General features: G+C 43.7%; 1 protein-coding gene across 1 annotated transcript in view; it reads right to left on the bottom strand.

Moving 5' to 3' along the window:
* LYRM2 (LYR motif containing 2) overlaps positions 1–11,506 on the bottom strand; it is a 138,306-nt gene that overhangs the window by 112,710 nt on the left and 14,090 nt on the right. The window lies entirely within an intron of this gene.

Below are 11,506 nucleotides of genomic sequence, written 5' to 3'. Positions count from 1 at the left end.
GAACATAACTGAGAAGAGACTGAATACTACAATTTAAAGGCATATGGGACAAATCAAGCATGTTATGAATTTCTGGTTGCGTTCTAGAGTTTCTTTAACAAGGAGTTAAGAACGACTGTTAAGAGTTTAGCATGAAAGTATTAGTAAAGAGAAGTTTAGATGTAAAATGAAAGTCGGTCATTGACATAATATGTTAATCAGGTAGATATCCCTCATGTTTTAAGTTTCATACCATATTAATAATTCATGTGAAATGTAAAATATTCTCTCAAATCTGTTGTAGGAGCATTAAAGATCAAATGAAAAACGGATTAGCAATGCTCAATATTGCATAAATGGCAGGACGGAGCAAGACTTCACCAGGCTTCTTAATAGATTTACTAAACAGAACCTCTGTGAATTGTTGTGTCTAGATGCAGAGAAAGCTTTCAGTAGTGTCGTGTGAGATGATCTGTTTCTGCCGATTGAATAAATAAACGGTGCAAAGCTAGTATTTAGTGTAAACATTTTAGATGTCAGTCTTGAAGCTAGAGTTCATATAATATAAAGTTATCATCTAAATTTCACTTTGGAAGAGGCAGAAAACAAGTCTGCTTCTGCTCCGATTTACTTTTCAGTGTCAGAGGTTTTATGACAAGATGAGAATTATAGTGGTCTCTCACTATTTTGAAGAGAATATAAGGTAATTATCCCTGCTGACTTCAAGGACTATTGAACAGATATGTCCAGGTCCTTTAATGCTTATCTGGACATATCTGTTCATTAATCACTTTGGCATATTTTCAAGCTATCAAGCCAGTCATCAGAAAACTAAAGAAATGAACTTTAATAGGCAGAGGTGATCGAGACAGATAATGATGCACTGGCAATGAAAGTGACCATTAGTTTGTTTTGGGATACTCATCCATAGAAAATATCTCACTTCTCCTTAAACCAATAATCCACCAATTCACAGTGGGTATGAATAGGCTTTACGTTGTAAAATTTGATGTAAAGTGAAGAATTAACACCCTAAAATGAATATCCTGCTAAGATCTATATATGTATTAAGTAGTCTGTGTCTTAATAAATCCAAAAAAGTTTATGGACATTGAAAAATGAATCAGAAAATTAATGTAGCAGGGGAAGAACCTACATATTAATTGCAGAATTGTTGTGGCAATTAAAGGATGTCTCGGAATGCCCGACAAATTACTGTAGAGGTCCAATACTGGTGCAAACTAGTTTTACGTTTATTTGTACTAAAGAAGAAACACCAAAGTGGGTTATGTTAGTAAATAATGTACCTGGAATACGAAACATAGTGTTGCTCATTATGTCAAATATATTGGGCAAGATGAATCTGTCAGATGGCCGACTTTTGACATGGAAAGTTTGAGAAGTACAGGTAAAAGCGTATTTTAGGTTTCAATCATATTATTGGAATTTTAAAAAGTACAATAATACAAGGAGACCATATCCACTCACCAAGCCTGACTTCTCCTCTTCCTTATCATGAACTTCTTAGTTCACATGTCTTTATCTCTAGTCGCTTCCTAGCACAGATTCCCTTATGCTCAACAGGATGCCTTCCTAAGACTGTTATGTTGGCTTAATTCCCGCTGTTCGGGCTTATCTGCGTCATCCAACACGTCTCATACATTTTGTTTTCTAAAAGGCTTAACACCTTCAGCATCATCGGGTATGTTAGTCCCCTGTAGTCTTTTTTAAGATAGGTAAGCACCAAACCCCAACTTTTATTGAATTTGCTCCAAGTCCAGCGTGCCATAAGCCAATTTCTCATAATTTAAGAGCTGTCACAGCCTCTAAGAGTTCTGTTGTTCAGAACCATGTCTTTTTCCTACAGTGCTGCTGTAATAGCTTTGTCACAAACAGTAACAAGCATTTGCAATGCAATAGGTCTCGCATTTACGCGTGTTTGACCTATTGGCATTGTAAATGACTATGGCTTTTATTTATGTTTGAAAAACCAAAACTTAAATTAAAGGCAATGTCATTTACAATAAAAAAAATAGCTCAAACTCTGGCAAATGCGAGACCTATTGCATTGCAAATGCTTGTTAAAAAAACCTACGGCTGACCCCACGGTCTTCACTAACTATAGACCCATTTCTCTTCTGCCTTCATACGTTCATACAGTGATCAGAAAATTTTGCAGAGGCAATTAATCTGCTTCACTCTAGTCAATCTTGCTTCAGGCAGAACTTCAGTACAGAGACGGCACTGCTGGAGGTATCTGAATCTATCAAAGAGATCTCGGATGCAGGTGGCAAAGCGGTCCTGGTTCTCTTAGACCTCTCTGCGGCTTTTGACACCGTGAGCCACGGCCATCTCCTTCAGAGGCTGAGGGCGGGTGGTTTTGAGGGCAGGGTGTTGAAATGGTTTGCCTCCTTTTTAGAGGATTGAAACCAGGAGGTCTGGTCACCCTCTTTATCGGCCAGTATGCCATCTTTGAGTGTGTGTTTGCCGCAGGGCTCTATTCTGAGCCCCGTTCTTTTCAATCTGTACTTGGCCGCTCTGGCTACTTTGGCTGAAGAGAACGAGGTCTCAATAATATCGTACGCCAATGACACTCAACTGCTGATCACCTGTAGGAAGGGAGAAGAGTTCAACGGGGAGAAGATCAACAAGTGCCTAAAGGAAATCTTTGCTTGGTTTAACCATAACCATCTGAAATGTAACACAGACAAGTCCGAGATCATTTTCTTTGGCTGCCCCCCGCTGGACGCCTGGAAACAATGGAGGCCACAAGATCCGTCTCCTCCGCAGACTGCTGTTAGGACTGTGAAGAACCTGGGAGTAAAAATGGATGTCGCCCTTTCTATGGTAGCTCAGGTGCAGTCAGCAACCGGGACCTGTTTTGGTCTCCGGAAGATGCTTCGGAGGTTTTTATTTCTATTACGGACCGCGCACAGAAAAATAGTCAATCAGGCCCTCATCTCTAGATAGGACTATGCCAACGTCCTCTATCTAGGCCTCCCGGAGTCCTTACTCAACAGCTTGCAGGTGGTGCAGAACGCGGCAGCCAGGGCTGTTCTGAGTCTCGGGCTTAGAGAGCGGATTTCGCACCATTTTGATAATCTGCATTGGCTACCTGTACGCAGTAGAATTCGTTTCAAAGCCCTGCTTTTGGCCTTTAAGGCCCTGCATGGTGTGGGAGAAAAGTACATATGCAGAAGAGTTTCTTTTTATGTACCCCGCAGATCTCCTAGATCTGCTCATTTACATCTTATGGCCACCCCTAAGTACCTCAGAGCTCGCAAATGCAGTCGCTCTTTCCAAGTGCAAGTGTCTGGACTTTGAAATAAGCTACCTCTTCCACTTAGGCAAGCTACCAACTTGCTTGCTTTCAGGAAACAACTGAAAACCTGGCTGTTCCAAAAAACAATTTAATTCATCTTTTCTTTTTTTCCTTTCACTTTCCCTTCCTCTGGTTCTTCTTGTTTGCTTTTCTGTCTTAGATCCGGGACACTCTTCTGAGTAGCCCTGCACTCTATAAATCTACTTTAACATAACATATCTCTATAGTCATGTGGAGACTGCCACCCTGACTGCACTGCACAAACACTGCGCTTGTGTGAGACTCTATAGCCATGCGCAGACTCTATTGCCCTGACTGCACAAACACTGCGCTTCTGTGAGATTCTATAGTCAAGTGCAGACTCTATAGCCCTGACTGCACTGCATAAACACTGCGCTTGTGTTAGACTCTATAGTCACATGGAGACTCAATTGCCCTGACTGCACTGCACAAACACTGCGCTTGTGTGAGACTCTATAGCCATGCGCAGACTCTATTGCCCTGACTGCACTGCACAAACACTGCGCTTGTGTGAGATTCTATAGTCAAGTGCAGACTCTATAGCCCTGACTGCACTGCATAAACACTGCGCTTGTGTTAGACTCTATAGTCACATGGAGACTCAATTGCCCTGACTGCACTGGACAAACATTGTGCTTGTGTGAGACTCTATAGCCCTGACTGCACTGCATAAACACTGCGCTTGTGTTAGACTCTATAGTCACATGGAGAATCAATTGCCCTGACTGCACTGGACAAACATTGTGCTTGTGTGAGACTCTATAGTCATGTGGAGACTCTGCCACCCTGACTGCACTGCTCAAGCACTGCACTTGGGTGTGCGCTGGTGTGAGACTCTGTAGCCCTGGCTGCACAAAACAAACTCTGCTCTTATGTGAAACTCTATATTCATGGGGAGACTCTACAGTCCTGACTGTGCAAACGTTGTACTATTGTGAGACTCTTTAGTCAGGTGGGGACTTGATAGCTATGACTGCACTGCACAAGTACTGCGCTTGTATGAAAGCAGACGCATGTGAGCATCCATGAGTGTGGCATGTTGCTTGTTCTTCTAAATGGTGCACAAATCAGGAATCCTTACAGGATTCCAGAAAATATTGTTTAGGGGTATACTTCGGGCCTGACAAAGGCCCACAGACCTATAGAGGAGAGCCTAGCCGAAACATTTAGACCAATGATGAAAGAGTCAAAATCTGCTCCAAGCATCATCCCAGGTTCTACACCAGTACCACAGTTTTTCATTTATCGTTAACCTAAAATAAATTCTAACATTTAATGAATACCCTGGATAATTTTAGACAATCCAGTCCCTTCAATGTCAAGAGCTCCCTGAACCGGACTCAGCCCAACCAGATGTACCATCATTGTGAGAGAGGGCTGCGATGATGAAGCATGCAACGCAGTAGTCATGGGTGAGCATCCCTTAATAAACTTTTAAAGGTCAAAAAACTGTGTGGCGTTCGTCCCCATCATTCCCTACGTATGTGAGTACATTATCCTGATTGCTTAATATTGATGTCAAGTACAACAGTTTCAGACAGTCCCAGCTTTTAAGCCAACAGCACTTTGCCTTCTCTGAGGTCTGTGGTTTCACGTTTACTGTAAGGTAGTGTGGGCGTAGCATCCTGCCTTTGCAGTTTGAAACACCTAATGTGGGTCTATTAAGACATAAAAAACAAGCATTTACAATGGTCTCGGCATTGTTAAAGTTAGAGCTATTGGCATTGCTGATGACATTGATGACCCAATGTCCTATGTGCGTGCCTGTGTCTGTGAGCGCATACCTATGCGGGTTCCTGGTCTGGTGTGTGGCTGCATGCGACCGTCCTTGTGCCCACCCTGTGAGTTACCAGAACAAGAGCCGGCGCTTCTGCCAGAAGGCAGGCGCGAGGCTCAGCAAGGATAACTCTAAGACAATGTTACCTCTTGAGTACGACGAGCCTTTAAAAAATATATTTTTTTTTTAAAGAAGAAATGTCACTATCGCGTCGCATTAACCCAGAACAGTACATCTCACAAGCTGGTGAGGTGGCTCTGTGGGAGGAGCCTCGCTGCCAGGATACGGGCACCTCCAGAGCTGGCAGAGTGGGCATGCTTTCTCCCAGGGCCCTGCCGTGCGCGCCCCCGAAGGGTGTAGAGCGGCAGCTGTCAAAGACCGGCCTGAGCTTCGAGGACGCTTGACATTCGTAACAGTCACTCTAGTCGATGCAGCAGCAATACTGGCAGTAATAGCAATAGTAACACAGCTGTGTTTATTCTTTATTTTATCGTATTACTAATTGTTGCTAATAGTCAGGATGTCGTCATCATTCTTATTATTGTTGCTGTTATATTTACTTCTCTAGGAACAGGGAACATAGTCTAGGAGAAACGTAAATACCATCATCGTTTGGAATCGTTACGACACTTGTAATTTATAGCGCTTAGAAAGGAGCTCTAGCTGAAAAGGGAGGTCATTATATTGAATTCGTTCCCTGTAGACTGTTGGGTGGCTGTTCTCCGCGCGCACCGGCTGCTGTCCTTCTTGCGGCAGTGACAGTGTTTCTCTCGGTTAGTCAGGAGACGTGAATGTGATGAGAGCTCAGTCCCGTGACGTCACGCAGGCAGACAGGCCTGCGGAGACCCCGAGGAGAGGCTGTGCGAACGGAACGGGGTTTGTGCACGTGCCCGCGGTCTGACAAACACGCACGTGTATGTGGTACAGTCCGCACAGAGATAGAGAGGCATGTATGTGCCTCCCTCAGCGAGCAGAGGAAAACACGCTGTGTATGTGGCATGGTTGGCGAGAAGAAGATAGCATGTGTATGTGCCCACAGCATCCGAAAAGAAAAGCATTTGCAATGCAATAGGTCTCGGATTTACGCAAGCTTCAGCTCTTGGCATTGTAAATGACAATGCCTTCTATTTTTGTTTTAAATAACAAAACATACATAAAAGGTATTGTCATTTACAATGCCACTAGCTGAAACTTGTGTAAATGCGAGACCTATTGCATTGCAAATGCTTTTTAGAGTTATGCGTGATGCATATTTTGACTGAATCTTCGACACCACAGAGCTGCATAATGAAAGGCCCCGGCCAGGCACAAGGGACGGAGTAGACAGCAGCGCGAGTACTGATTGCAGAGCTGAAAGTCATTGAAGACGGTCATAGACTGCCCAGGCCCAGTGGCTCTCGTGGTTGCACCATATGTTCCGTAGAAGCGCCAACATACACTGAATGAGGTGCTATAGATGAGACAGGACAATACATTGATAGGTCAGCACTCGTTAGTCACGCGCCCTTGAAGAAAACCGCCCCATGACACACACACGTGTGCAGCCTTGTGTTGCTGTGATGTTTTCATTCCTCTTATTACAAGCTGTCCTTGTAGTGCTTATAGCGCTAAAAGCGCTAAAATCATGTTTTGCTGCAACGATAAGAGGAGCCTTCTTAACTGTTCAGTTTTATAGCTTTTATTGTAGCTCTACTAAATCCCAGTGAGTTTCAGGGCGCTTTTAAAAAACGCGAGCTTGGAACACCAGAGAATAATTGCGTACAAAGATGGCGTAAGGAGAGAGTAGTGAACATACTGTGTATTTGCATCAGTATGTAGGTACTGCACATGACACATACAACATTAGTAAATGTTTTATTAGCGAGACTGGAAACCACATCGGTGTGTGAAAATACTGGCCTGTGTATCTAGTAAGTGTTCATCCATATTTGAACAAAACTCTCTCTCTCGCTGTCCGAATTGCGCAGACCATCTGGGCAGTTTGTCTTCCGGTGACAGGGGTGAGTTCTGACCTTTCTTAGCACAGGTCAAGAACTCTTATCGTTCGGAACATGGCCTGTAAATGCCCATCTGTTTCACATCGAGCTTTGTACAGTGCTCAGCCTTTTACTCAGCTGTCCCGTTTTTGCAGATAAGGGACCCAAGACGCAGGCGACTTGCCCAGGATCACACTGTTGTACATCAGATCTCCGATGCCACACTCAGCACCTGGGACACTCATAATACTGATACAATCTGATGCTGTCCCATGCCGGCTTCTCTTTGCTATTATTCTGTCCCCTGCCCTAAGATGGGCAGGGGATGCGTTGTTTGCGCACAGAAGACCCGCGCCGGCTGCTCTGCGGGCTGCCTTCTGCGGATGAGAGATAAACAGAGGTGAGCTCCCCCAAGACACGGGAGCTGGTGTGAGGGGCATCTCTGCCTCCCAGAGCATCTTCAGAGCCAGGAATCCCTTATCTGCCCTGCGCACAGGCCCCCGCCGTGCCAGCGCTTGGCTGCCAGAGATGCGGGCTCACTGCTTTGACTTGTCCGTCTTTACCGAGAGCAGCCAGGGGCAGCTACACGGAGCTGCTAATTAGGAGAGCCTCGAATACCACTGTGACCTTGGGCTGAGCAGTCCCCATCCCTGCGTTTTTCTACAGCGCCGCGAAGTCTCTGTTTGTGGAGCACTGTGATTAACAGCTGCTACACTTACGTAGCTAATTCCTGCGCATGCTTCGGTCTCTCTTTCCTGATAGCAGGTGTCAATTATAACCTCCTTCGATGGTACTCGTTTAATCGACCCTAGAAGGATGAAAGTTTGAGTGCATGCACTGGGACTCTGACCTGTGACCTTCAGTTACGCATAGATCTCCCCAAGAGATGCTTTATTTCGCTGAGGTATCTCACTGATTCCCTGCACGTGCTCTCCTTGTGCAGCTTCACTTGCACCATCGCGCCCAAGCTTCCTCTGTATGTCTTTAATCAGAGCTCATGTCTTGTGCACAAAGCCAAATAATGCGCTTGCAAGCAAAGCGGCGCCGGAGTCCAAGGAGGTGGTGGACGCTGTAAGAGAGTGAGCAGAGCAGGAGTGGAGCGCGCACACCTTACCCTTGGTGAGGCCCTGGCCTTGCCATCTCTCTCATCACCGCCATTTTGAAGATAGGGTTACAGTGGTATGGGAGCATGACGTGCATAGAAGGACACTTTGTTATGACTGACTTTTAGCCTCTAAGCGGCAGGAGGCCACGTGTGGATCAGTTCCACTTTACACAAATGTAACATAGCACAATACAACAAAAGACAGGAACACCACGAGCTACGTTGTGACACAATCCAACGTGTTTCCTCTCCAGTCCTGCACATCTGACCTGAGTGCGAAGTCTGAAATATGGAAACAATTATTGCGGACATGGCAGCCTGTTGACACGAGCTGTGCTAAAGAGTGACCACACGCAAGTAAAGAGGAACAAGCCAAGGGCACCGGAAGACACCACTGCCTTTCTCCGAGGCGAAGCAGAAATGCCTCGGAGAAACGCAGCGGCGGTTTCCGATTCGGGGGCATGTTTTTCTTTTTCTCTCCTCTTGCCATTGGCTGGAGGAGATAATAAGAAAAGTTGCAAAAAACACGCCCCTGAATCCGAAAAGGACGGGGCCAGTTCGGAGTGACGAACCTCTTCTCCAATGGCTGGCCAGCATTCAAGAGGCCAGCCAATGGAAAAGAGGGGCGGGTTCAAGCCCCTCTTCTCCAAAACATTAATCTCCGGACTTCCGGTTCTGCCTTCGGCAGACCGGATGGTCCCGAGACCTAAAAAAACGGCAATTAAGAACTACAAAGTCGTATTCAGAGTCTTCACTGAAGAATGAAACGAGTCTATTTGTGCTTGAATTTTTCCTTTTATTCTTTTCTTTCTTCTTAAGATAGATAGCCAATGCGCTTTGCCCAACACATGGGCATCTTCAGGGATGCAATCATATCAAAAATATGTATATATAAATAAGTTATCTAAAACATTAAAAACAAACATTTAACATTCCAAAGGGGCCAAACTCAACAACAGGCACATGGCATTAGACAAAGACAGTTGGGGCGAAAAACGCCATATCTACACATTTAAATCACAGACTAACATGTTCACCCACATTTATCCAATGAAAACACATAAAACCCAAACAGAAAAATCACTGTTCAGATTGAGTCCACTTATTTCTTTCCTCATTCTCAAATTTAAACTCCACCTTTAATGTTGTTTGTAAATATATTCAGCATATGCAAAATATTAGGATAACAAGGCTAATGCCCACTGTACTCTGTGGGATCAGCTAACTTGCCGAAGATGAATTCTGAATAGAGTTATATTCTTGAATATGAATATTTTCACATAGTTATAATTTATGTCCAGTATATTGTGTTCTTTTGTTCCTTTGTCTAAATAAAAAATACATTGATAAGGACCATATGAAGAAATCTCAATATTTGGACACTTTACAGTTACTGATATTCTTTATTTCCAGGGTCTCGGATTTAGGTATTCGGCTTACATTTATTTCTTCTTCAGTGGTGCAGGTTTTATATTTCGACACACACTGCATTAGGATCCACCCATTTGGGTGAGTGTTTCCTTAATGCACGACTTTGGTGAAACAGTGATTCTTGAGCGCGAAGGATATTACAGGTGCACTAGGGATTAAAATGTGGTCTTGAGGCGTGGTTTTCGAGTGACAATTTTGAAGCATTTTTTAAGTCTTTTAGTTTCCTTAAAATGGTCAAGATTACATCTAACTTTCTCTCGTGGGCCAAATTTACAGTGTGGTTTATGGCCGAGGGCCGCACCGGTGGGGGCGGGGTCAGAGGGGGCGGGGCTAGAGGGGGAAAAAAAAATCACTACTGTTTCAAAACATTACTAGACAATGCTGTATTTTCAAAGCAGATGTAACTACAAGGAGCACTTTGTTATAATAATGTTTTATTAACAGACAATAGCAATCTCAAGTGGGATTGCATGGCAATTACACGTGTTTATTTAAGGTTTAATATGAGTTATTGACATTAAAATACATTCACAAAGTGGGATATGTTTTCAATCACAGAAACGTTCCAAATACGCCTAAAAGTGGATTCACAAGCCATTGGTCTCCGTGGCATGCAGTTTCTGTCATCAGCACTTCTCATCCCTTTTTCCACAAGAGCAGTTCAAACGAATGGGAAAATAGCCTACTTTGCAAGTGTTTTCCACATAATTATGGCTCTTCCCATAATACATCATCTGCTGCTTAATCTGACAATTTTAACAAAAAATTGTTTGTAGCTCAACTTTGCCCTCTATGTCAGCTGACATCTCTGCTTAATGCAGGTGGAAATTATTTTGCCAAACTACTGCTGGCTCTGCTAAATTCCCCTTTAGAACAACTGGAGGCCAAGAAGCAGCATTGTTTATATCAGGTCATAAGAACTGGGCACACTAATTTAGCATTGACACTACTTCAATAATAGTGATAATAATAAACTACATGGCACAGCTTAAAATCATATTATTTAAAAACTAGGAAATCCGACACATCAGTGAAGGTTTCTTAAATTTAAAATATGAACTCATATGGCAGCTATGTGTAGGTGAGGGTATATTTCACTTAAAATAACAACCATCAGCACTGCCTTGCCAACTCGAGACCTACTGGGTTTGTCCTTGCTCTTTTACACTTGTAGACCATTTTCAAACATCGAAAATGGTGTTTTCCTTTTTTTCCCCAATAACGTGTCTATCAATAGTGTGCAATTTTGGTATTTTTTTCCCCTCCAGTTTCTAAACTGCTGCAAAGCCTAACGCCTCTCTGACTTCCATACACATTAGTAATACAACAATTGAATTAAAGACTTCCAAACCACACCCTGTCTGTGGATCTGCTAATTCACAAAGCATAAATGCGGCCATCAAATTACAGTATACTTGAATAAAAGATGTAAACAGATGTAAACAAGATAAATCACAGAATCATCTTCATTGCCTTTGAATAGGATGCATGTGCAAAGGGCTATATTTAAACATTGCTGCTTTTTGTTCCATGCAGTTATTATACAGTTCATTAAAAAGCTGCAGAGGGATAAACAAGGCAGACATCCAGAGAGGGGGGTGGGGGACATTGTGAGACAGGTGGAGAGAAAGAGGAAGAGAGATGAGGAGTCTTGAGCCAGAATGAATGTGCAGGGTGAAAGAGTCACTGGGAAAAGTAAGAAAGAGACAGATGGAAAAACAGATGAGAGATTCTTAAATTGCATCCTTAAATAGGATCCTGTGCTTACCTGGGGGTGTGAAGATCAACCTGCGGCCGGGCGATGGAAATCAAGCTGGTCGTGGAGATGGCGGCAGACGTGGTGATGGAGCTGCTGCCAAATCCAAGCGGCGAAGAAGGGGCTGTGGGCCAAGGTG

Source organism: Triturus cristatus, chromosome 2_2 (assembly GCF_964204655.1).
Source record: "Triturus cristatus chromosome 2_2, aTriCri1.1, whole genome shotgun sequence".
In the NCBI taxonomy this organism is placed as follows: domain Eukaryota; kingdom Metazoa; phylum Chordata; class Amphibia; order Caudata; family Salamandridae; genus Triturus; species Triturus cristatus.
The sequence above is the reverse complement of the archived record's forward strand: the minus strand, read 5'-3'. Positions and strand labels throughout refer to the sequence as shown.